Here is a 25947-nt window from a genome sequence, read left to right as displayed (position 1 = left end):
ATGCTAGGGTTCCTGCCACCCATGAGGGAGACCTGGGTGGAATTCTTGGCTCTTGATTTTAGTCAAGCCCAGCCCTTACTGTTGTATTTGGGGAGCTAACCAGAAGATGTAAGCTCTCTTTTCTCCTTTCTCTCTGTTGCACTGCTTTTTAGGTAGATGAAAATAAATAAACCAAAGATTAAAAAAAGTAAACATTAAAAAAAAGAGAAAGTGCTACATTGTGTGATATGGAGTGTAAGTGCTGCAGAACTTTAGCGAGAAGAATTGGTCATTTAATTTCCCAGAAAGTGGAATAAAGGGAACCCAGATGAGGAATACCAGGTAGAGGGTTCCTTTCTACTGGTACTGCTGGCTCCTCTTCAGACTCCCTAACAGCCCCTGGGAACGTGTGCCCTGATCCTTCAAAGTCCATTTCATACAATTTTGTTAAAACATACAAATAAGCATTTTAATTTGATATTATCTTTTGTAGAACAGAAGACTTTGAAAACACATAGAACACACAAGAGAAGTCACCTGTCATCTACCACCTAGAAATAGCTGCAGAAATGACCCCACCTTATTTTTTTTCTAAGTAGATGATTTTGATTATATTTACTTTAGATTCTCAGTCTAGAAGGTAGAGAGAGATTCCATAAAAAACAAATAAATTAAACTCCTACAGGATTACTCTGGTTATTATGAAGATAATTCTGGTTACGTCTTACCTTTTACTTCACAGTTCTTTTGAAAATTTTCTTGTGACTATTGAACAAAGCATATTTTTTTAGAGTGTTTGAAAGCAAATAGCCTTATTTAATTAAGTTGATCAGTTAGTTACTTTATTTCAGTGGCAGCCGTCTTGCGTGTTTATTGACGCAATGGGGCTCCAGCCCTGACCGCATACTTGCAAGGAGGGTGCAGCCGCACCTTCCGCTGCTTCTTGGTCTTCAGGTTCTCCTCGCGTTTGTTGCGCTGGTGGCGCACTGTGTGTATCTTCCTGGGCTGCAGGTCCAGGGACTTGTTCTTCTTGTCCTTGTGGAATTTCTTGAGGTTTTCCTTCTGGGTCTGGTGAATAGCAGGGAAAACATAGGCTATGGATTTGTGGACAACTCTGATCTTGGAGAGCATGGACGCTGTGCCACCTGTTTGACGTTGCGCGGCTAGGACGGCGCCACTTTCAGGTCATCTCCCTGTTTCAGAAGCTCCTCTTTGTTCTTGTCACCAAGGTCTTGAGCCTTGGTCTTGGCCTTGAGCACACAAGCCCTGCTGCCGCCGCTGCTCTTAGGGAAAGAGAAATGACCTTATTTTATTTAATTTTTTGAATGTATAATGATTTATTTTTTCATACATACAACTTTAGGAATATAGTGATTCTTCCCACTGTACCTGTACTCCCACCCCTCCTCCTCCTCCCTCTCATATTCCCATTCTTATTTTTATGAAGATTATTTTCAATTAACTTTATACACATACGATTAACTCTATACTAGGTAAAGGGTTCCACAAATTGTATGAAAGAAAAAAAAAAGTTTCCTCAACGGTCGAGGATGAAGGCTATTCAAAATCATTGCATCTTGGGGCTGGTTCTGTGGTATAGTGGGTAAAGCCACCCCTTGCAGTGCCAGTATCCCATATGGGCACTGGCTTGAGTCTTGGCTGCTCCACTTCTGATACAGCTCTCTGCTATGGTCTGGGAAAGCAGTGGAAAATGGCCCAAGTCCTTGGGCTCCTGCACCCACGGAGAGACACAGAAGAAGCTCCTGGCTTCAGATTGGCACAGTTCTGGCCATTCCTGCCATCTGGGGAGTGAACCAGTGGATGGAAGACCTCTCGTTCTTACTCTCTCTCCCTCTGCCTCTCTGTAATTGTCTTTCAAATAAATAAATTTTTTTAAAGATTTATTTTACTTGAAAGAGTTACACAGAAAGAGGAGAGGCAGAGAGAGAGACAGAGAGAGAGAGAGAGAAATCTTCCATCTGCTGGTTCACTCCCCAGTTGGCTACAATGGCCGGAGCTGCACTGATCTGAAGACAGGAGCTTCTTCCGGGTCTCCCCCATGGGTGCAGGGGCCCAAGGACCTGGGCCATCCTCCACTGCCTTCCCAGGCCATAGCAGAGAGCTGGATTGGAAGTGGAGCAGCCAAGACTTGAACCGACGCCCTTATGGGATGCTGGCACTGCAGGCGGTGGCCTCACCTGTTAAGCCACAGCACTGGTCCCCAAATAAATAAATTAATATTAAAAAAAGTCATTGCCTCTTGAAGTGTTAATTTCATTTCTATAGATTATCTTTTAGGTGCTCTGTTAGTTATCACAGATCAGGGAGAACATATGGTATTTGCCCTTTTGGGACTGGCTTATTTCAATGTCCAGTTTCATGCATTTTGTTGCAAATGACAGGATTTATTTATTTTTTTTACCATTGTTTACTGTTTAATGATGTATATATGCTATAATTTTTTTATCTTCAGTTGATGGGCATTTTGGTTGATCCCATATATTAGCTATTGAGAATTGAGCTACAGTAAACATGGGGGGTACAGATAACTCTTTCAAATGCTGATCTCATTTCCCTTGGGTAAATTCCCAAGAGTGAGATGGCTGGGTCATAAGGTAGGTCTATGTTCAGATGTCTGAGGTATCTCCATACTGTCTTCCACAGTGGCTGTACCAGTTTACTTTCCTACCAGAAGTGGCTTAGGGTACCTTTTCCCTCACATCCTCGCCAGCATTGTGGTTTTGATTTGCATTTCTCTGACGGCTAGTGATCCTGAGCATTTTTTTCATGTGTCTGTTGGCCATTTGTATTTCCTCTTTTGAAAACTGCCTGTTTAAGTCCTTTGCCCATTTCTTAACTGGGTTGGTTGTTTTGTTATTGTTGAGTTTCTTGATCACTTTATTTATTCTGGTTATTAATCCATTATCAGTTGCATAGTTTTCAAATAATTTCTCCCATTCTGTTGGTTGCCTCTTCACTTTCCTGAGTGTTTCTTTTGCAGTCTGCCTCTCAATTTGATGTATTCCCATTTATTAGTAGTGGCTTTGATTGCGTATGCCTCTGGGATGCCCTTATTTTAAAGACGATGTTTTCAATGGACAGACTTTGGGGAATAATAGGAGATGGTGATTTTATAAAACCTTAAAGAGAGTTATGTCTGTTTGGTTTACTCCTTAAATGCCCACAACAGCAGGGGCTGGGCTAGGCTAGGCTAAAGCTAGGAACTATGAACTCCATCCTGGTCTCCCACATGGGTATTTGAGCCACCATCTGTTGCCTCCCAGGTGTATTAGTAGGGAGTTGTTCCGGAAGTGTGCGTAGTACTGTGACTTGAACCAGGCACTTAGATACGGGTTGCAGGTGTCCCAAGCAGTGACTTAACCCACTACACTGTAGTGCCCACCTCAGAAAAATATTCAGTGTCAGAAACTTATTTTTTTCCTTCTTTTTAAAAAAATTTTTATTTAAGTTATACAGATTTAATATATTTCATATATACAGATTTAGGAACATAGTGACACCCCCCCCCCCCCCCCCGCCAAAAAAAAAAAAAAACCCTTAATTTGTGATAGGTGTGAAGCTATTAGGTGACTTTCAGACCTTGGCTACTGACAGGGGCACTTGGAATAGGAAAGTCTCTGGGCGGGGTCCTTCTGCATGGAGGAGTAAGCCTTGGCTTCCAAAGTACATTTTCTGAATCTGCCATCATTATATTTGCTCTGGCATTTTGTGCCAGACTAGGAAAGGAAGCTGTGGGATTCTGTATTTTAGAAAAATCTCACCAGCTCTCCATGTTTGAAAAATTATTACTGACTATCAAAATGCAAAGTAGCTTTTATTCCTTTTCCCTCACCTGTTACATATGTGCATTAACTGATATTTCTTAATCTTTTCGGGAATTGGTGACTCCTTGCCTTTGTTTTATTTTTTTATTTTTATTTTTATTTTTATTTTTATTTTTATTTTTGACAGGCAGAGTGGACAGTGAGAGAGAGAGACAAGAGAGAAAGGTCTTCCTTTGCCGTTGGTTCACCCTCCAATGGCCGCCGCGGCCGGCGCGCTGCGGCCGGCGCACTGCGCTGATCCGATGGCAGGAGCCAGGAGCCAGGAGCCAGGTGCTTTTCCTGGTCTCCCATAGGGTGCAGGGCCCAAGCACCTGGGCCATCCTCCACTGCAGTCCCTGGCCACAGCAGAGAGCTGGCCTGGAAGAGGGGCAACCAGGACAGAATCCGGCACCCCGACCAGGACTAGAACCCGGTGTGCCGGCGCCGCTAGGCGGAGGATTAGCCTAGTGAGCTGCGGCGCCGGCTGCCTTTGTTTTAAAAAAAGTGCTTATTTAGTATAATGTCTGACTGCCCTAATCCTATAATGTCTTTTTTTTTTTTTAAGATTTATTTATTTATTTGAAAGGCAGAGTTACAGAGAGGCAGAGGCCAAGAGAGAGAATCTTTGATCAGCTGGTTCACTCCCCAAATGGTCACAACAGCTGGAGCTGGGCCAATCCAAAGCCAGGAGCTTCTTCTGGGTCTCCCACATGGGTGTAGGGGCCCAAGGACTTGGACCATCTTCTACTCCTTCCCAGATCACAGCAGAGAGCTGGATTGGAATTGGAGCAGCCAGGTCTTGAACTGGCGCCCATATGGGATGCTGACACTGCAGTTGGCGACTTTATCCACTATGCCACAGCACCGACCCCCTAATGTCTGTATTTAAAAAACACATTCCCTGGGCAAGTGTTGTGGTGCAGCATATTAAGCCGCCACTTGGGGACATCTGTATCCTGCCAGCTAACCTGATTCAAGTCCTAATTTTGCTTCCCTTCCAGCTTCCTGATAATTTGCCTGGGAAGCAGCAAATGATAGCGCAAGTACTTGGGTCCCTGCCACCATGTGGGAGACCTGAATTGAATTCCTGCCTGCCACCATGTGGGAGACCTGAATTGAATTCCTGCCTCCTACTTTCAGCCTGGCATGACCCAAACTTTTTGGGGGCATTTGAGGAGTGAACCAGTGGATAGGAGATCTGTTTCTCTCTCTGTCTTGACCCCTCTCTGTCACTCTGACATTCAAAAAACAAACACATCTTTAAAAGTCATCCTATAGTCCTGAGATCTTTGCTGTGTGTGTGTATGGTGGGATACAAACTCAAAGGCTGGGCAGATAGTATAAAAATAATATAAGGTTTTAGGGGACCAAGGAGTTATAAGGACTGTGACAGATTGGAGAATGCTTCTCTCTCTGAAGATAGTGGAAAAACAATTAAAAAATATATACTTTGATGGCTAAATAGAAAGTCAGGTTTTGATCTGAATCCTGCCAGTTTGAGTCCTGTATTTAGTAGATTAGTAGTATAGTAAAAATAGGTAACATTTATTGAGAGTGTACTATGTGTTGGACTTAACACATTTTCTCATTCTTTCTTCACAGTAAAGATAAGTATTACTGTTATCCTTATCTTAAGACATTAAGGCTTAGAGATGTTATTTGCCCATGTATCAAAGATAGTAAGTTATGGGATCAAAGGCATGTTTAACTGACTTTGGATCTTGAGCTCTGTGATGTGTTTTGTTTTTAAGGCACATAAGTTTGAATTGCAGTGGGTAGAGAAAAAAATAGCCAGTCATTGGTTATACTACTCAAAGTATTGGGACCAGCTGGTTTTGTGACCGTGTAGGAAGGAGTCAGGCCTGGGAGAAAGGGCAGAGTTCTTGGTCTTAGGGGAAGAGCAAACAGCAGGCAGAGGTGTGCTGCAGTGCAGACAGGCTCTGGAAAAGTCTTTAGCAGATGCCATGGGAGGGGATTACCTTGGTAGGGGTAAAGAAAGTATTGGTTTATGTGAGAAGAAAATGTGGGTGGAGTTTGAGGAGTGAGAAGGTGAGCAGCATATAGGAGTGGAAAATCAGACAAAATGGAAGTTTAGTAGCAGCTTCTAATGTAGTTTTTTTGCAGATGGGGGTAAGGTCTGCTGGAATATTTTGTGTTCTTGGCTTCTTAACTGTGTGTGAAGGAATACAAGTATCTAGAGGTACAAAGAACTAAAACGTATGGGGTCTGAGATTTAATCCAGGGCTTCCTGTTACAGTATACTTTAAAACTAAATGAGGTTTTAGTCTGGACACAGGGGACTGTCCTTTGTGGGGTTTATCTCATCAGCTCCTCCTCACATGCACAGAGTTGTTTTCTGGGGCATAGTGGATCTCTATCAGCACTAGTGGCATTTCCTGTGATATTTAATAGAAAAGGGTCATAAAGAAACTATTCTCACAAACCTCTGGTTGAACTAACCAACACCACCAATATGTTTGCCTTTTAACATAGCACCATTAAACAAACAAACGGCTGATTTGTGCATTATCACTCTCAAAGCCACTCTGTCTAAGTGACTTTAACACAAGGAAATGAAAGGTAAAGTCAAACTGTTCCTAACTGGCTACACATGAACATGAACCCTGGGAAACACAGCAGCCTCTGTGAGAGGCCAGTCTGCATAAACCTCACAGGGCTCTAAAGAGAATTAAAAAAAAAAAAAAAATACACATGATAAAATTTTGAGGACGGTGTCTTGACATTTTTCCTGAAAAATGAGTGTGCACTACACAAATATATGGGAAGATAAGATTTAGTGAGTTTGCTTTCTGCCACCTAAACACTTTAAAATAGATATGAAAGGAGGAGAAAGCAAACTTGCTTGTTAGAAACTTAATACTGCTGGAAGAAAGGGGTGGGAGTGGGGCCAAAAATAGAGTGTGAGTGGGTATAGAGAAGCTGTTCTGTTTCGTTCTGTTTCATTGGTTGGGTTTAAAATGATCGCTTTCCTAGAAGCAACAAGAAAAACTGGTCCAGTTTGTTTTCAGAGTTGAAAGTAAATACTATGTAAGCAGCCCCTGGTTTTGCAATGGTGCCATCTGGAATATCATTTCAGAATTTGGCCAGATCTCTAGTGATTTATGTTTAGTAAACAAGATTTTCTTCAGCTTCCTATTGTGAAAGAGCAAATGGTTTGGAGTTTAGGTTGCTACTTTTCAGCCTCTTTTGATGGCTCTGTGAAGGTGATTCTGCATTAATCTCTGTTGTGTTTCTGTAGTGCTGGTTTGCCACACTGATTTCTGAAGCAAGAAACCAGAACAGTGTTTGAAGCTAGAATGGCATAAAATATTAATACACTTGTTATAGAACTACCAAAAACTGCTTCTGTTTCTTAAAGTTGTTGAGCTAGAGAGGGGGAATGAGAAAGCTTCTGCACAAACTTGAGATTAAGGTTTCTGCATTTTTTTTTGCATCATAATACAGATACTCTTAATTTGATGAACAAATGAAATGGAATCACAAGGTAGCTATTTTCAGTGTTTGTGATTTTTCATGATTTAGTTTAATTTTTCCCCAACATAGGAAAGTATTTCTTTTTGAAATTGTGGCTATGTAATGAAAAATGATATCTCCTTTAGATAGTTGAAGATACATTATTCTGATAATGTGAATAATAATACTTCATTTATTAAAATGTAGATAAAATTGTAGTATGTTCTACATTTAAATTAAATATTTTTATTTTTTAAAAATAAACTTATCTTGGGACTGGTGTTATGCTGTTAGCAGGTTAAGCTACTGCCTGTGATACTGGCATCCCATATGGGTGCTGGTTCATGTCTTGGCTGCTCCACTTCCATCCAGCTCCTTGCTAACATGCTTGGGAAAGCCATGGAAGATGGCCCAAATACTTAGGCTCCTGCTACCCATGTGGAAGATCTGGATGAAGCTCCCGGCTCCTGGCTTTGCCCTGGCACAGCTCAGCTATGCAGCCATTTGGGGAGTGAACCAGTAGATAGAAGATCTCTCTATCTGTAACTCAGACTTTCAAATAAACAAATCTTTAAAAAAATAAACTCATCTGGGGGCCGGTGTTGTGGTGTAGAGCCACTGCCTGCATTGCTGGCATCTCATGTGGGTGCTGGTTTAAGACCTGGCTGTTCCACTTCCAATCCAGCTTTCTATTGTGGCCTGGGAAAGCAGTGGAAGATGGCCCAAGTCCTTGGGCCCCTGCACCCACCCGCCTGGGAGATCTGGAGGAAGCTCCTGGCTCCTGGATTTGGATCAGCTCAGCTCTGGCCATTGCAGCCGTTCAGGGAATGAACCAGCAGATAGAAGACCCCCCACCCCCACCCCCGCTTCTGCCTCTCTGTAACTCTGACTTTCAAATAAATAAAAATAAGTCTTTAAAAAAAAAACTCATCTCTTCAGTTTTTCTAAGAACTTTCTATTTACTATTTTTTTATTTATTTAAGAGAGAGAGAGAGACTCAGAGAATTTCCAACTGCTGGTTGAGTCCCCAAGGGCCTGCAACAACCAGAACTGGGCCAGACTGAAGCCAGGAGTCTAGAACTCAGTCTAGGTTTCCTGTGAGGTCATTACCTACGGCCTTCCAGGTAGTGAATTAACAGGAAAACTAGAATTAGAAATGAAGCCAGGGCCGGTGCCGCGGCTCACTAGGCTAATCCTCCACCTTGCGGCGCCGGCACACTGGGTTCTAGTCCTGGTTGGGGCACTGGATTCTGTCCCGGTTGCCCCTCTTCCAGGCCAGCTCTCTGCTTTGGCCAGGGAGTGCAGTGGAGGATGGCCCAAGTACCTGGGCCCTGCACCCCATGGGAGACCAGGATAAGTACCTGGCTCCTGTCATCGGATCGGCACGGTGCGCTGGCCGCAGCGCGCCAGCTGCGGCGGCCATTGGAGGGTGAACCAATGGCAAAGGAAGACCTTTCTCTCTCTCTCTCTCTCTCTCTCTCACTGTCCACTCTGCCTGTCAAAAAAAAAAAAAAAAAAAAGAAATGAAGCCAGGACTTGAAAATAGGCATTCCAGTATGGAATGTAGGCATCCAAGTGGTGTCTTAACCACTGCACCAAGTGCCTGCCTCTAAACAATTTTTAAAGATCCTATATTCAAGATCTTCCTATTGTTAGGCTTAAATTTGTGTGAAGATGTAAACATTTTAATAAAGAAATGATTTATTTTATAAGGCTGAAAAAATATTAGTAAAGTGTTTTGGGGGTATAATGTTTATGAAAAATGTATAGTATGTATTTCATATTCCCTGCAGATAAAAATAGCTACTCACATCTAGCTAGTAAGTCTCCATTCTAGTATCCACCACCAACACCTCTTCTTCAATCTTGAGTTGAAGGGGTCTACCTAAACTGCTATCTTAATATTGAACATGCAGCTCAAAACAAGCAGAAGATAAAATGTGTAGAGAAGGTCACTCTTTCAGATTCTATCAGCTATTTTCAATCTGATTCTGCCTTGGCAGCAAACCATGTAATTGTCATTTTGTCTCATTAGTTGACCCTAGTCTTGAAAAGAACAAGTTTACTAGTCTTTTTAAATTGCCTTCTTACAAATTTTAATATCCAAAATCAGCTGATAAATTTAAATTGGTGATTAGATAGACTAAGGTCAAGTAAAAGTTCTGAGTAGATCAGGAATTCAGTGGAGGAGGGAAATGAAGAAAAGAATGACTTTGTGACTGTTGAGGAATGGAAGATTTCTGAAGTATTTGTATTCAGAAAATGAGATAGGGCTTATACTGTATAGTTGTATGAAAATGTATATGATGTTTATTTCATTAATATTTTCCTTAGTGCATTTTTGTTTGCATTTAAATAGGCCACCCGTTCTTGCAGAGAAATAGAGGCTTAGATGATTAGAAGGCTGAAGAAAACCAGACGAAGACAGGGTGGTTAGGTGTGCAGCCTCTTCAAGGGTAACGCCAGCAGTAACCTGAGGTATGACATACAGAGGAAAGAGGGCTACAAAGCAGGAGGTGAGGAGGTATTTTGGAAGAGAGGTTTGTTTTTTGAGAAAACATTTGTTGTTGAGTGAAATATTACATGCACGCCTCTCTGGGAGTAGGAGAGAGCCAGGTTTCCCAGCAAATGGCTAGGTTTGTTTTGTTGATGCTGCCTTGCTGGGTCTGAGGTTTGTGGGACGTGGCAGTTGGCCTCGTGTTTGTGTGAGAATAAAAGTAGACAAGGATATAGGGGGCTATATTAGTTCCCAGGGAAACTGGAGACAGCAGTTTGTGTGACCTTGAAGGGAGTGGAAGACATTTGATCAGATAACCTAGTTGAGTCAGATCTGAGCAGCCTAACAGTCTCATCCCTTTTACCTCCCTCCCTCCCTCTCCCCTCTCCCCTCTCCCCTCCCTCCCTCCCTCCCTCCCTCCCTTCCTCCCTTTTTCTTTTTATTTATTTATTTGGAAGGCAGAGAGAGAAGTCTTTTATCTGCTGGTTCACTCCCCAAGTGGCCACAATGGCTGTAGCTGGGCTGATCTGATCCAAAGCCAGGAGCTTCTTCTGGGTCTCTCACATGGGTGTAGGGACCCAAGGACTTGGGCCATCTTTTACTCTTTCCCAGGCCATAGAGGAACTGGATGGAAGTGGGCAGCTGGGACTCAAACTGGCACCCATATAGATGCTGGCACTGCCAGGGGGTAACTTTACCCACCATGCCACAGTGCTAGCCCTCCCCCCCACCCCCATCGCTTTTTCTTGAATCATCCCTGACCTGTAGGACTTTGGGCCTGGGACCTGCTCTGTAGTACATTGAGGATAGAACAGGTCATAAAGAATTTTGAGAAATGTGTCATTAGAATTTCCCTCTAGAGGTGGGTATTATGGGGCAGCAGGTTAAGCCACCGCTCACATTCCATATTGGCGCCTGGTGCAAATCCCTGCTACTCTGGGCTTGCAAGCCGTGTTCCTGCTAATGCACTTGGAGGCAGCAGATGATGGCTGAAGAATTTGGACTTCTGCTGTCCTTGTGGAAGACCTGGCTAGGATTCCTTGGTTCCTGGCTTCAGACTAGCCTAGCCCTGTCTGTTGCAGGCATTTGGGGAGAGAACCAGTGGATGTAGGATCTCTTTCTATCTCTCACGTCTGTCTGTCACTCTGATTTAAAAAAAAAAAAAAAAAAAAAAGGAACTAATTCCCCTCTTGTTCCTTACAGGTCTCTCCCGAGTTTGGGAAGAGAAGTCACATGTTCATATCTATAAATTTCTCCATTATATATTTCCATTCAAAAGGATGCATTCATAGAATATTAACTCAAAGAAGTGGTAGCATTTTGGGCATGCCTTTGACTAAGTATTCAGGTGATATTTACAGTGGGGTCATACTATATGCATATTTTGTTCAGTGAAAACTCAACTGATACACTTGGCCAAAAGAAATAAAAAAGTCAAGGAATAGCAATTGAAATATGATAAACATAGTCTTGGAGTGAACCCAGATAGGAGATGGGAGCCTGCTGTTAGGAGATTTAATTTGTTTGCATGTTTGAGTGTTTTAGGTTAACAGCACAGCCCTCAAATGCAAGCCAACTACTTCCTGTGGTGTTTACCTGAATGGACAATAATGTTTTCTAAGGATCAGATAGACTTGCTTATCTTGCACATACAGAGAAATAAAATATTATTTACTTAATGAGCAATTTCAGGTACTTTTCAGGGTAGTTTTGGTTATTTGTAAATAAAATAAAGCTGTTAGTAAAATGTATGCCTTGGTTGACTTTAGACTGAACTGAATTCCATGTACCATTTGCTATGACTTCGTCTTGATTGGTTGAGAGTAGGTATTTCAGAGCACCCTTACTACTGGCCCATGTGTTATTTGTCATTGCCCAACGAGCTTAGAAAATATTTTTGTTGAACGAAATAATGAATTTGTAATACCTTTACCTGATACCTTCACCACCTTCAATGGTCCTTAGAGCATGGGGACATTCTGGCTGCTTTGGTTGAGAGGAACTGAGTTGTGCAGAGTGGTTTAGATTGTCTGTTGGAACTGGATTGCAGGTTACTGACTTACTGAGACTATCTTTTCTTCCCAGCCCTAGGTACTGCCAAAAGCAGGTAGCAGAGAGGGAGGTTGAAAGTAGAGTGAAGGTGTGTATAAGGTGCCAGTGGCCTTGAAGAAGCTGTTACCATTCTTTCTATTTTATAGCAAATTTGTTTCTTTTAAACCATGACAGGGCATGATATTCACTTCAGATAGTTGGCATCCCAGAAAGGGACAGCCTTTAACTTAGAAAGTTCTAGTTCTTCCTTTGCTCTTTGCGTACTGTTTTGAATGCTGGTGTTAAGGGCGCCTTACAAATTAAGTTGCTAGTAAAAATATGCCCATCTACCCTTCAAGTCTCTCTTCTTTCAACTGTGGTCCAGTACTTTATACACAGCTTGTTTGTTAGCTCACAAATATGTATCATAAAGAAAAGTGTTAACTCTTCAGTGGGTGGCCTTGTTCAGTGGCAGTCATGAGCATGAGGCCTCTTACCCTCTGTTTCACAGCACCACTACAACACTTACAGAAAAGATCCTGCTTCCCTAAGATATCTGTCTGACCAAGTGAGATTAAGTCACGATAATTACCGTTGGAGTTTGTTTTTTATATTCCATTAACAGGAGTTCAGCTGCTGCCTTCAGTGAGTTTGGAAGCTCCTGTGTATGATGTCCACACCTTTGTCCCAGACACAAACATGTGACTGTTAGCCACTTGTTCTATGCAGTTTGTAGCCTTTGTCAGCCTCCTGGGCTAGTTTGATATCTTTATCTTTGTAATGTGTCACTTTTTTACTGTTATTAAAAAATCACAAATGAGGCAAAGAAATCCAGTGGTTTTTAAAAGTATTTTTCTGCAAAGTGACAATAAAGCTATTACAAAAAGTAATTAATACCAGGAACTTCTGGCTCAGAGAGGAACAGATGAAAAGCTGAAAGCTGCCTTCATTTCTTTACCTTTCTCCACCCCAACCCTTGAGGTATCTAGGGCTCTGTGGAGCTCAGTTTTAAACCACAGCTCTGGAGTACTGGATGGGTTGATAAGTGTTAAGTACATCTTCCTAGCACAATTTCCTGTTTATTACTTTCTGAGGGTAAATTTTTAAACAAAATTGCCCCATGGTCTCCTCTACACTTATTCATGGTGTTAATTACTTACAGATGCTCACCTGTCATCAAGAAACTTGTGTACCTTCAATCTATTCAATCCAGCTGTAGATGCCAGAGTTGAAAGACTGATCTAGGTGACAAGATGCTACTGTTTTTTAATTTGGTGATGAGAGTGGCATCTGGAGGCCACTGTGAAAGTGCTTAAGAGGTTGCCATGTCCAACATGAGACAGACTCTTAATTGTACAGCTCACTGATCCTCAAAGCCTGGTCCTGATTAGCAGCATCTCCTGAAATTTTTTGGAAATTCTTTGCTTCTGCTCTAGAACTGCTAAATCAGAGGATGGCGCTCAAGCCCAGCAATTCCTATTGAATCAAATTTTTTTTTGATTTTATTATATTTTAAATGTAAACAAAAAATAAAATTAAATATAAATAAAAATTTTAAGTATTTGAAAAGCAGAGTAACAGAGAGAGAAGGAATGAAAGAATGAGAGAGGGAGAGAGATTTTTTGTCGGCTGCTTCACTGAGTGAGAGAGAGAGAAAGAGAAAGAGAAAGGAAGAGAGAGATCTTTCATCTGCTTCAGTTCTCAAATGCCTGGACACGCCAAAGCTGGAATTCAGTAACTCCATCCAGGTCTCTCATGTGGGTGGGTACTTGGGTTATCATCTGCTGCCTCTTAGGGTGCTCATTAGCAGAAAGCTGGATCAGAAATGGAAGCTGTACCTGAACCCAGGCACTCTAATATGGGATGTGGGTGTCTCAGTGGCGACTTAACTCTCTGTGCCACAGTACCCAGCCCTGTATGTTAAAATTTGAGAACTACTGAAATTGTGGAACTCACTTATGGTGCCAAGACTTTGTTTGGGGTGTCTTAACTCTGCCCCCCTTCCCACAGTACTCTTATTGCTTTGCTATAGAAATTTGGTAATTTTTTTTTTAATCTTAGGGAAGTACCTAGAAACTTCAGCTTCAAAACTAATGACCTAGCTTGGACTTACAGGTAGCTTGTCATCCTTAAGCTCTTTTTATTTGGACATTCTCAAGCAGGCACTGGATGTGTATGGATGCTATTTTTCAGATGTTGCCTTAGTTGAAAAACCTGATTGTTTAACAAAAGAAGTCATTTTCTGCTTGACCTATCAGAGCCTCATTTCTCTGACTATTGCCAAGGTAACTCGGGCATTGAAGAACTTTCAACTTCACGTCTCCAGTGGGGGTCTGACAGAGGATTTCCTGAATGCTGTGCCGATGTTACTTGATCATCCTGTCGGGGGTACTTCGTTATCGTTATAAGCTTGCGTCTTTAAGTTTATCTAGACAGTCATTCAAGAGCCTGGAGCTGAGATTACTAGCCTGGGATCCCAAGAACCACCCGTTATACCAGAGAAACTAGCTTTCCCTGAATACTTGGATATGCTTTTTTTGTGGATTGAAGGTTTATAGTTTCCATCAAATTCTGGAAAGGATCAATTCCCTCCTTCCTCCCATTACTGCTTCCCCTTGAAACCATTGCTTTAGTTGCTTTTGAATAATAGTTTCAAGAAGTTTTCACAAGATTTATAGCCATTTGAACTGGAAGAGGGTTCCATTCAATTCTGGCAGTCCTATTTTAGCCTGTCTTGTCTACGTAAGTGCTACTGTGTACATTAAGTAGAATAAGACTGGTTCTGTGCTTGTGTAGTCTTTTCTGTTTTTGTTGGTTGGGAATGGTGCACACTTGTTGCTGACAACAACCAAAATGCATTTAGATAGTGCTTTGCAGAGTATTCAGTAACTTCAGATATTCTTGCTTTTAAGGATTCAATCCTGTGAGGTGTATAGAGCAGGAAGATAATGCCTCTATTTACAGGTGATGACACTGAGTCTTAGAGAACAGAGGCAGCCAGTATCATTAGGTTTACCTGTAATTAAAAGCTTTGGATAGTCCCGCTAGGTTCATGCCCTGGTTACTTCTAAGTATGCCTGGATTATGACCAGAAAAGTCTCAAAAGTTCATTGTGTCTAACAGACTGATTGTTTACTGGCACATAAAGTAAATTTCTAAAGGAAATAGGTCATGTTAAAGTTGTGGATTCCTTTTTTGCTCTCTCTTATTCTTGTGTTTTCTTTTTTTTTTTTTTTTTAAATAAAGCTTTATAGGTTCAGATAAAATCTCCTCAATTCACAATCAAAGGAAAGCTGGCCCTGTCCCCTCTTCTTTTGGCTTCCAGGAAGATCTTATAAAATCCTGCCTAGTCAGATTTTTTTAGTGTATTTGGCCAAAAGAGGGCAAATTATTGGCAGCTGGTAGCATCACCTCATTTTCATGAGATTGTTCTTTGTATTTCAGACTAGTGCCCTTGTAACTTACATTACATAGCCTTAAAACTGCACATAAAAGTTTGCTGTGGAAAAGTAGCAAATGTATGATAAATTGAGAAGGTTAAGGGGAAAACTGTGCTAAGAGCTTCTCATAAATGAATTCTCATCATAAAGTACAATGCTTTCTCCAAGTGACAAATTAACTTGAGAATTGTGCTTTGCATTTTTAAATCATGTGTGGCAGGGAATTCCATTTGTGTTTGAGCCAGAGGTCAAAGCCTCAGCTTATTCCACTTGTACTTTTTGCCTAATAGTGTAGAAAAGATAACTGTATATGTGGATATTTAATTTACTTTCATTTTGCAAATGAGTTTTGTCTGTGATTCAGTTAGCAAAGAGTTGCTGTGTGTTAAGGCAGGCTGACATATGAAAAGTGTTTCTGCTGAGGTTTGGGGCCAGAGACTTTTGGAAAGGATTTTTGTTCTGACTTGAATTACTCTTTCACTTCAGTGGGGTTATTGAAAAGGATAGCAAAATGTCAGTCATTTATTTCCCTGATGTTGGTTGGATCAAAAAGGTATAAGTGAGCATGGTTGGTCATTCTTTATGCCACCAAGTCAGAATTTTGATTATGACAAAACAACAACAACAAAAAAACAGAACTCCAGGCAAGGATTTCATGTTTCTATCAGGAATATGTATATTTTTGCCATTTAGGCATTTTGGGGAGGGGAAAAAATACCTGTATTAATGTAAGAGGTTGTACATCTGTGATTTGTTGAACAATAGTGAGAATAAAGAGAAGAATGTTCCTACCTAGCTTCTTTGAGTCTATCCAGTGAGTCCTCATGTTTTGTGTGAAGGCATTATGTTTTTCTAGTCATCAATGTCAGTATTTTGAGTTTAGACTGGGTAATTAATAATAATATCTTTATGCTTTGCATCTTTCTTCTCATTTTTCATTTTCCTTTCTTTGGCCTGTGGTCATTTTGCATTTTTGCTTTAGGATTCTAATTTGTAGGGCAGAGACAGTAGGCATGATGTTAGCTAATTGCTGGCTGGTGTGGACTTGACCTTTCAAAGTTGGAGCTTGCTGCCAAAGACCACATTTTTACATGAATGAGGTTTTTTGTTGTTTCAGTGTCCAGGGAATTCTATCTGGAGATCAGTTAGTGCAAAAGAGATTTAAGGGACGTGAGGGGCAGCTGCTTGTCCAGCAGCTCTGGAGGCATGTACCAATCAGTCCCCAACCTGTGGTTATGATCTTTACATTACTTGAGAGTAGATTCAAAGACTGGAGGCTAGGAGATACCCAAAGCAAAACAGGCCTCGGGATTTCCCTGAAGTTCCTTTTAACTCTGGATCTCTCTTGATAGCATTCTTTTTTTGACTTTAGTGTATCTTTTTCCAGTCAGCAAAAAAAAAAAGCAACTAAACAGTATCCTGATTCTATGCAACCTGGTGTGCAACCTAGTATTGTAAAATCTATTTGCATTTAAATAAAGAGGGTAAATCATAGTTGCAATAGCATGCCAATCAGCAGACTCAAACACCATCCATAACTATGTGGGTGTTTTCAAGTTGTGTACTCACCTGTCTGGACAGACACTGGACTTATTTAGGGTTAGGAAATAGACGTGACTATGACGTGTGTTGTTTATTAAACATATTACCATTGGGTTAGAGTCTGGTGACTGTGGATCCAAACTTAAAGTAACTTTCCTTTAATAATTTAAAATGCCTCTTTCCTGTCAGATGACTTTTTTTTTTTTTTTTTTTTTTTTACTTGACAGGCAGAGTTAGACAGTGAGAGAGAGAGAGACAGAGAGAAAGGTCTTCCTTTTCCATTGGTTCACCCCCTAAGTGGCCGCTATGGCTGCGTCGCACTGATCAGGAGCCAGGTGCTTCCCCCTGGTCTCCCAGCGGATGCAGGACCCAAGCACTTGGGCCATCCTCCACTGCCTTCCCGGGTCACAGCAGAGAGCTGGACTGGAAGAGGAGCAACCAGGACAGAATCCGGTGCCCCAACCGGGACTAGAACCCGGGGTGCCGGAGCTGCAGGTGGAGGATTAGCCTAGTGAGCCGCGGTGCCAGCCTGTCAGATGACTTTTAATGTGTATTCAGGCCACGGATTTAAAAAAAAGAAGTAAAATTCACATGGCACAAATGCTATGAATTTTTTTTTTTTTTTTTGTCAGGAGAATTTAAGAAACGTTAATTGACTTAACACTTGGTTCATTTCTTTGAATTTGGTGGCTCTATATATATAGGATGGGATGATGTACAGCCAGGTCCTTGCCTTCAAGGAGATCATAGCCTCCTGGGGAGGGTAAAAACATGTAAACAAACACACATGTGAACCTGCCTCTGAAGATGTTGGAATCTTTGCTTTTTGCTGTATATTTTGTCGCTATATATTTTATAGCACTTGAGTTACTTCACTGTCTTACTGTTTCCTGCGTTAGGAATTTCACATGAAAGTTAGAGTTTTGTCAGTTAGAGGTTTGTTCAAAAATGCTTTTGAACATTTCTTCTTTCCAGGTTTCAAAGGCAGAAATCTAGGTGGTGATGTCCTGTGTTGTCTATTTATTGGGATTTTAAAATACACAGCACATTTAGGTGATTTACGATCCAGTGCTAAAATAACTTTGCCTTAATAATGTAAAACAACTTTTTTTCTTGTCAGTAAGTTTTAATGTGTATGAAGGTTATTTGTTCTGCAAGTCTGTGGTAAGACTGTGGAACAAAAACTCCAAATCTGTGTGCTTACTTAAACCAATCTTAATTGCATGTATTTCCATATTTATTATATATTTCACCTCTCTCCTCCAAGTCAAAAACAGATGTACTTTTGTCTTCTTTGCTTTAAAGTTTCCTGAAATTTCCCTTTTTTTTTTTGTCTCTCTTGTTACCAAAATATCTTGCATGTTTGGAAAAGAAAATACCAGTGCTTTTTCCTGAAATCAAGGATTTGCTGGATAATATTCTCTAGAATAAGATCTCTAGAATTCTTAGAGAAAGGACTAAATTGGAATAGTGCTGTGCAAGATGAGTGTTTTTTTTTTTCATGAAATCAAGTTTTATTAAGTGTTGACCAATGCTACTTCTTTCTTTCTCTTTAGAAAAGCTCTATTTACTTTTTTTGAGAGGCAGAGTTATACAGAGAGCTTCCATCTGCTGATTCACTTGGCCACAATGGCCAGGGCTGGGCAAGTCTGAAGCCAAGAGCTGGGAGCTTCATCTCTGTCTCCAGTTTGAGTGCAGGGGCCCAAAGACTTGGGCCATCTTCCATTTCTTTCCCAGGTGCATTAGCAGGGAGCTGAATCAGAAGTGGAACAGGCAGGATTGGAATCGGTATTCATATGGGATGCTGGCATTACAGGTGGCGGCTTAATTCACTACACCATAACACTGGCCTCTCACTGCTACTTTTCTAAGTTTAAGATTAGCCCTTTTTTTCTTTTGGTCATTTTCCTCCCTTTTATAAGTGGTATCTTTAAAATGTTACTTTTAAAATTTATTACAGAATTGAGCAGAATGGATTTTCAAGATTTGTTTTTTATTTATTGGAAGCATAAAGTGACAGAGAGGGGGAGAGTGTGTGTGCTGGTTCACTACCCAAATGCCTGCAGCAGTCAGAGGTAGGCCAGGCTGAAGCCAGGAGCCAGGAATTCCATCCAGGTTTCCCATGTGAATGGCTGAAAACCAAGTAGCTGAGCCATCATCTGCTTCCTCCCAGGCATGTTAGTAGGAATGCTAGATCAGAAGTAGAGGCATGACTTGATCCCAGTCATTCTGATACGGTATACAGGTGTCCCACGGACTGCTTAACCCACAGTGGGACAAAGTCCACACCAAAAATGTAGCTTTAAAAAATTCTTCCATGGAACTGATGTTGTGGCATAGTGCATAAAGCTGCTGCATTCCATATAGGCACTGTTTTGTGTCCCGGCTGCTTCACTTCTGATCCTAGGAAAGCTGCAGAAGATGCCCAGGTGTTTGGGCCCCTGCCACCAATGTCAGAGACCCAGTTGAAGCCCATGGTTCCTGGCTTTGGCCTGGCCCTTGTTGTGGCCATTTGGGGAGTGAAGCAGCAGATGAAAGATCAATCTTTCTTTGTAACTCTTTCAAATAAATAAATAAAAAAAACTTTCTTAATGTCTCTTCCTTGACCTCTGAGAGATAAAAACTGACTTCAGTTTGCTTCACTTTAATAATCTTATTTCATTAAAATCTTGCAACATGTTAGTCAAGCTCTAGAATATGATTTTCATAACTGAAGTTTAAACTTTAGACCTAATTTTTATTTGACCTTCTCCCTATGTGAAGAGCGTTAAGGGCAAACTTATCTGGTTATATTTTACAGTTTTACAGAATGATTCCTTTCCTCCTTTCACCTTCTTGACAACTGAGAAAGTCAAGGGAACAATCAACGAACTGATTTAGGATAGCAGAAATTTGTCCAGTGTGCTGGAATTTGCTTCCTCCCTGTTGTGAAAGCTTTTATTTGTGGCATTCAGCGTGATGCTGTGTGAAGGACAGGTGTTTACTCTGGCCTTGACCAAGGGGAGAATTTGAGATGGAAGATCAGGAGGTGTTTTGGAACTTCACCAGTCTGTCAGTTTTGTTCTCTATCATTGAAACCGAAGACTAAGTGAAGGCAATGTAATTTCACAACTCACAATACAGCTCTAAAATCTTTTTTTCCTTTGGTTGATGTATTTTAAGCAGTAGAATATATTTTCCATAAATTATACTGCCTTCCATTTACTTTTGAATAGAAGCCAATGAAGAGAAATATTTAGAAGGTTATATATATAACAATAGAATGAATTGTTAGAAAAGTCCTCCTGTGGCTTTCTTCAATTGTGTGCCCCTGGAAAAACTACTGTAATTTGGTAGTGAAACATGGTAAAATGATGTTATTTACTATTTAGAAATACCACAAATGGGCCTTGCTTTTTAAATTTGCAGGTTCCAAACTTTTAGTTATGCCTCACTAGCTTGATCTTTCCTCATAATGCTTTATATTGATGGAATTAAATGTGACACATTGCAGTGTTGGATCAGCCCCACAGTTCTAAAATGCAAAGTTTAATTAAATTCTGAAGAAAATTATAGATAATGTTTAGTTCAGGAAAAGAGGTTTGTAAATTTTGTTTTTAGCCTAAAGATGTTTCAAGGAAAGAAGGTATCCCAGTGATAGAAGAAAAGAACGTGAAGAATGTCTAATTGTAACTTTCCTGTTGAATCTACAAAAAGATTGTTTAACTTAGAAAGAGCAAGTAGTTTTCTCAAAGCCAAGACTGTGCTGGTCCTAGTGTGGGCAGTTCCCTAGGAGTGGTATTTCTCTTGTGTGTGTATGTATATGTGTATATGTGTGTGTGTATGTATGTGCATGTCTGCCAGTGCCAGTAGTAAACATGCTTATATGCCATTTGGCCCGAAGCATGAGTTTTATCTTTTGGATATCCAAGGACACATGTGGATGAAGTTCATAGCTTTGTGATACTTGCTTTGAGGCTAATAAGTGGAGAGAGGTGATCTAACTTAATATAATTTCCAAAGAATTCTTTGGAGTCCATCTTCTGACTTGTAAAGGGGCTAGCCACAAACTTTTTTTTTTTTTTTTAAGATTCTATGTATTAATTTGAGAGGAAGAGCCACAGACAGTCAGAGGGAGAGACAGAGAGAAGGTCTTCTACTAGCTCGTTCACTCACCAGGTGGCCACAATTGCCAGAGCTGGGCTGATCTGAAGCCAGGAGCTTCTTCTAGGTCTCCTGTGGGAGTGCAGGGGCCCAAGTGCTTGGACCATCTTCCAGTGTTTTCCAGGCCATAGCAGAGAGCAGAATCCAAAGAGGATCAGCCAGGACTAGAACTGGTGCCCATATCGGTTGCCAGTGCTGCAGGCAGAGGATTAACCTATGGTGCCACAGTCCTGGCCCCGTAAAGAAAAGTTTTCTTCTAAGCCTTCAACCAATAACCTCATTAACCTGTGCTTTAGTATCGATGAGTTTATATGAGCATCTTCTCTAACCTAAACACCTCTCTTTTGTTTTAATGATTAAGGGTAGGTAAGTGAAAGGTGGGGTGGAGTTTTAATCTCTGCTACTGTGAGATTTTGCTTATTCGCTAATTTTTTTTGTATAAAGCGTATATTAATTCATTTGCTCATTTATTCTGTCAACAGATTTTAAGTACTTTCTGTATGTGTCAGGCCTGTTATTGATCCTGGAAAGTGAGCAGTGAACAAAGCAGACAAGATTTCTGCTTTCCTGAAACTTATATTTTACTGGGGAATTGGAATATAGATTAATAAAAATTAAATATTCCTTGGTGTGGGTGTTGTGGCACAGTGGATTAACGTGCAGCTTAGGACACCTGTATCCTGTATTACAGTGTCTAGGATCTGGTCCCATGCCTGCTTCCAATCCAGCTTCTTGCTAATGAACACCCTGGGAGGCAGCAGATGATGGCTCAGCTGATTGGATCCCTACCACCCACATGGGAGCCCTGGATGGAGTTCCTGGTTGCTGGCTTTGACCTGCAGACATCTGGAGAGTGAACCAGTAGATAGAAGATTGATAATTCTCATATATTCTCTCTCTCTCTACGCCTTTCAAAAAAATAAAGAAACTTAAATATTACACATGTATTCACAATAGAATATGTGAAAATGGGCCGGCGCTGCGGCTCAATAGGCTAATCCTCCGCTTTGCGGCGCTGGCACCCCGGATTCTAGTCCTGGTCGGGGCACCAGATTCTGTCCCGGTTGCCCCTCTTCCAGGCCAGCTCTCTGCTATGGCCTGGGAGTGCAGTGAAGGATGGTCCAAGTGCTTGGGCCCTGCACCCGCATGGGAGACCAGGAGAAGCACCTGGCTCCTGGCTTCGGATCAGTACGGTGTGCCGGCTGTGGCGGCCATTGGAGGGTGAACCAACGGAAAAGGAAGACCTTTCTCTCTGTCTCTCTCTCACTGTCCACTCTGCCTGTCAAAAAAAAAAAAAAAGTGAAAATTTTCTATGGTGACAGATGCTATAAACAAAAATAAAAGAGGATTGGAGGTAGAGAATGACGGAGTTGGAAGATTCTTTCTGTTTTGAATAGGGTAGACAGGAAAGGCTTGAGTAATTAGGGCTTATGTAAGCAGAGTCAGAAATGAAGAGAGGAATGATACGTGATGGATAACTGAGGACAGAGGATTCAGGGAGCAGAAAGTATGGCAGACACTGCAAATTGAGGTGAGAAAAGCGTGGTGTGTGTGATAAGTAGTGGGGAGGCCAGTGTGACTGGAGTGAGGAGCAGGCATGATAGCACAGCTCAGCTCGTAGGGCTTCTTAGGAAATTGAGTGAGAACACACTGAGCTGTACTTTGCACATATTACAGAATAAAACACTGTAACAAATGAGGCTTATTTTAGGAGTTCAAGAAGTATTTAATAGTATAAAATTTATTAATGACATTCATCATCTTATTAAATATTAATAGAAAAAAGTTGTATGATCATTTCGAAATTATTTCATAATTTGAGAGTCAGAGAGAGATGGTGAAAGTGTGTTTGAGAGAGTGGCATAGACAGGCTCAGGGAAAGAGAGGGAAGAAGGAAGACAGAGTGCGTTGGTTCACTTCCCAAGTGGGGCTGCGGTTGGAGCCAGGAGCCAGGAGCCAGGAATGAAATCCATTTCTCCCACAAGGAAGTCAGGAACCCAGTTATCTAAGCTGTCACTGCTACCTCTTAGGCTCTCCAGTAGCAGGGAGCTGGAGTCAGGAATCATAGCTGGAATTGAACCCAGGCATTCTGTTGAGGTAAAAGTATCTTAACCACGAGGCTCAATACCTGCTCCCTGATCACTTATAGTTAAGGCATTTCATAGAATCCAGCACCTATTATTGATTTATTTTTAAAAATTCCTCAAATATAATGGGAAAATATCCTGCAAATAGTGGCATGTCTGTCTCAATCTGAAAACAATCTCAGACTTATTAGGAAATTTGAAACATTCCTGTTAAAGTCAGGAGCAAGATAAAGATATCTACTATTTTCACTTTATATTTTGGTCTTTGTAGTCATAAGCCAATGCAGCTGAGCAAAAGAAAAACAAAGTTCTAAAAATATTAAAATCAGAAATAATTAGGTTATAAAATAATATGGGACAATTATTTTGTAATATTAAGATACATAAGGCCCTTCTAAGTAAGATGGAAAACTGAGAAACCATAAAAGGAGAGAATGATAAATTTGATTAAAAACTCTGGAAAACCTGCATAAGATAAGGAAAAAATAAAATTGGGATACATACTTGCTTCTCATATACGAAGTGACTAATTTTTTTTAATAAAGAGCTTCTACAAATCCAATAGGAAGATTGACAAAGGATTCAAATAATATATAGGAAATGAAATAAAACAGTGGCTTTAAGCTTATGCAAAGATGCTTAACTTCTCTCATTATAAGAGATATGCGGCTGGTGCTGTGGCTCACTTGGCTAATCCTCCGCCTGCGGCACTGGCACCCCAGGTTCTGGTCCTGGTTGGGGCGCCGGTTGCTAGTCCAGGTTGCTCCTCTTCCAGTCCAGCTTTCTGCTGTGGCCCAGGAAGGCAGTGGAAGATGGCACAAGTGCTTGGGCCCTGCACCAGCATGGGAGACCAGGAGGAAGCACCTGGCTCCTGGCTTTGGATCGGCGCAGTGTGCCGGCTGTAGCAGCCATTTAGGGGGTGAACCAACGGAAGGAAGACCTTTCTCTCTGTCTCTCTCTCACTGTCTAACTCTGCCTGGCAAAATAAAATAAAAATAAAATAAAATTAAAATAATAAAATAAAAAAAGAGACATGCACATTAAAACCATACTGAGGTACCATTTATCACTGTTAGGTGGGCAAGAATTAAAAACCTTCTGTAGCATACTCTGTAGGGAGAGTATAGCATAATCTATATAGTGACTGCAAAACAATAGTCTTTGGTGGGCAATTCCATGAAATATGTAATAGAAAATCTCATATTCCTTTGACTAGGAATTTCAACTTAAAACAATATCCCGGTGCCGCGGCTCACTAGGCTAATTCTCTGCCTTGCGGTGCCGGCACACTAGGGTTCTAGTCCCGGTCGAGGCGCTGGATTCTGTCCTGGTTGCCCCTCTTCCAGGCCAGCTCTCTGCTGTGGCCAGGGAGTGCAGTGGAGGATGGCTCAAGCCATCCTGCACCCCATGGGAGACCAGGATAAGTACCTGGCTCCTGCCATTGGATCAGCGCGGTGCACTGGTCGCGGCGGCCATTGGAGGGTGAACCAACGGCAAAGGAAGACCTTTCTCTCTGTCTGTCTCTCTCTCACTGTCCACTCTGCCTGTCAAAAAAAAAAAAAAAATCCCAGATTAAAAATACATAGTTCTAGGCCGGGGCCGAGGCTCAATAGGCTAATCCTCCGCCTGTGGCGCTGGCACACCAGGTTCTAGTCCTGGTCAGGGCGCCGGATTCTGTCCTGGTTGCCCCTCTTCCAGGCCAGCTCTCTGCTATGGCCCGGGAGTGCAGTGGAGGATGGTCCAAGTGCTTGGGCCCTGCACCCCATGGGAGACCAGAATAAGCACCTGGCTCCTGCCTTCAGATCAGCGCGGTGCACCGGCCACAGTGTGCCAGCTGTGGCGGCCATTGGAGGGCGAACCAATGGTAAAGGAAGACCTTTCTCTCTCTCTCTCTCTCTCTCTCACTGTCCACTCTACCTGTCAAAAAAAAAAAAAAAAAAAAAAAAAAACAAAAAACCATAGTTCTAAATATACACACACTCATATCTATTCTATTTATACATGGATGTTACATGCATGAATAAATGCTTTATCCAAAGATAGTAATTTTAGTAGTGTTTATAATGGCTAGAGATCAGGAGTAACTTAAATATTCATCGGTGGGATGCTGAATAAATACACTGTTTTAATTGTATATTGGAAATCATACAGTCAGAAAAAATTTCAGTGAGTCTCTTTGTGTATTAGTTTGGAAACGTTGCCAGTATAAATTTGGTGAAAAATGCAAGGTACAAAATAGTGATAATACATTTATCTATGTAAAAAATTATACATACAAGTTGTTTTGTTTACATAGGAATAGAAATAGCTTCTGGGGATGTATTGGTATATTTTGTGTTAATATAACAAAATATCTGAAGCTGGTAATTTATAAAGAGGTTGATTTAGCTTAGAATACTGGAGGTCTAAGGGCATGGCACTGCTATCTGCTTTGCTTTGGTGAAGGGCTCATTCCAGATGGCATCATGGCAGGCATGAAGTAGAGAAGGAGAGGGAGGTTACATGATGAGATAGGAAGCAAGAAACGGACGAGGCTTGCTCTGTTGAAATAATCCATGCCTACCAGACTTGACGTCATAGGAGACAGCAATGATCCATTCATAAATGTCAAGCTTCCATGTCCAAACCATCTCCACTAGGGTCCACCTCTTCAAGGTTCTACCACCTGCACACTGCCACATTGGAGACCAGTGTTCCAGCACAGAAAGCTTTGGATGAGAAACAGCATCCAAACCATGACGGGGAGGATAATTTGGATGCTGAAATTACCTCCAGCTTCTCAAAACAAAACAAAACAAAACAAAACAAAACAAAACAAAAAAACACCATAAATTTTGCACTTAGGACATGTCTTACACTCAGTACTTACTTCGTGTTATTAGTGGTTATTATTTTGATTGTGATCACAGAGTTCCCTTGCCTCAGAATTT

General features: G+C 41.3%; 1 protein-coding gene and 1 pseudogene across 3 annotated transcripts in view; one reads left to right on the top strand and one right to left on the bottom strand.

The window, feature by feature from the left end:
- Window positions 1-25947, top strand: part of FHIP1A (FHF complex subunit HOOK interacting protein 1A) — a 290881-nt gene that overhangs the window by 54005 nt on the left and 210929 nt on the right. The gene's annotated exons all lie outside the window — the stretch shown is intronic.
- Window positions 748-25947, bottom strand: part of LOC100357409 (large ribosomal subunit protein uL29 pseudogene) — a 58395-nt pseudogene continuing 33195 nt past the window's right edge.

Source organism: Oryctolagus cuniculus, chromosome 8 (genome assembly GCF_051225735.1).
Source record: "Oryctolagus cuniculus isolate XC-2025 breed Fujian yellow rabbit chromosome 8, ASM5122573v1, whole genome shotgun sequence".
Classification (NCBI taxonomy): Eukaryota; Metazoa; Chordata; class Mammalia; order Lagomorpha; family Leporidae; genus Oryctolagus; species Oryctolagus cuniculus.
Note: the sequence above shows the minus strand (reverse complement) of the source record. Positions and strands in the feature narration are given on the sequence as shown.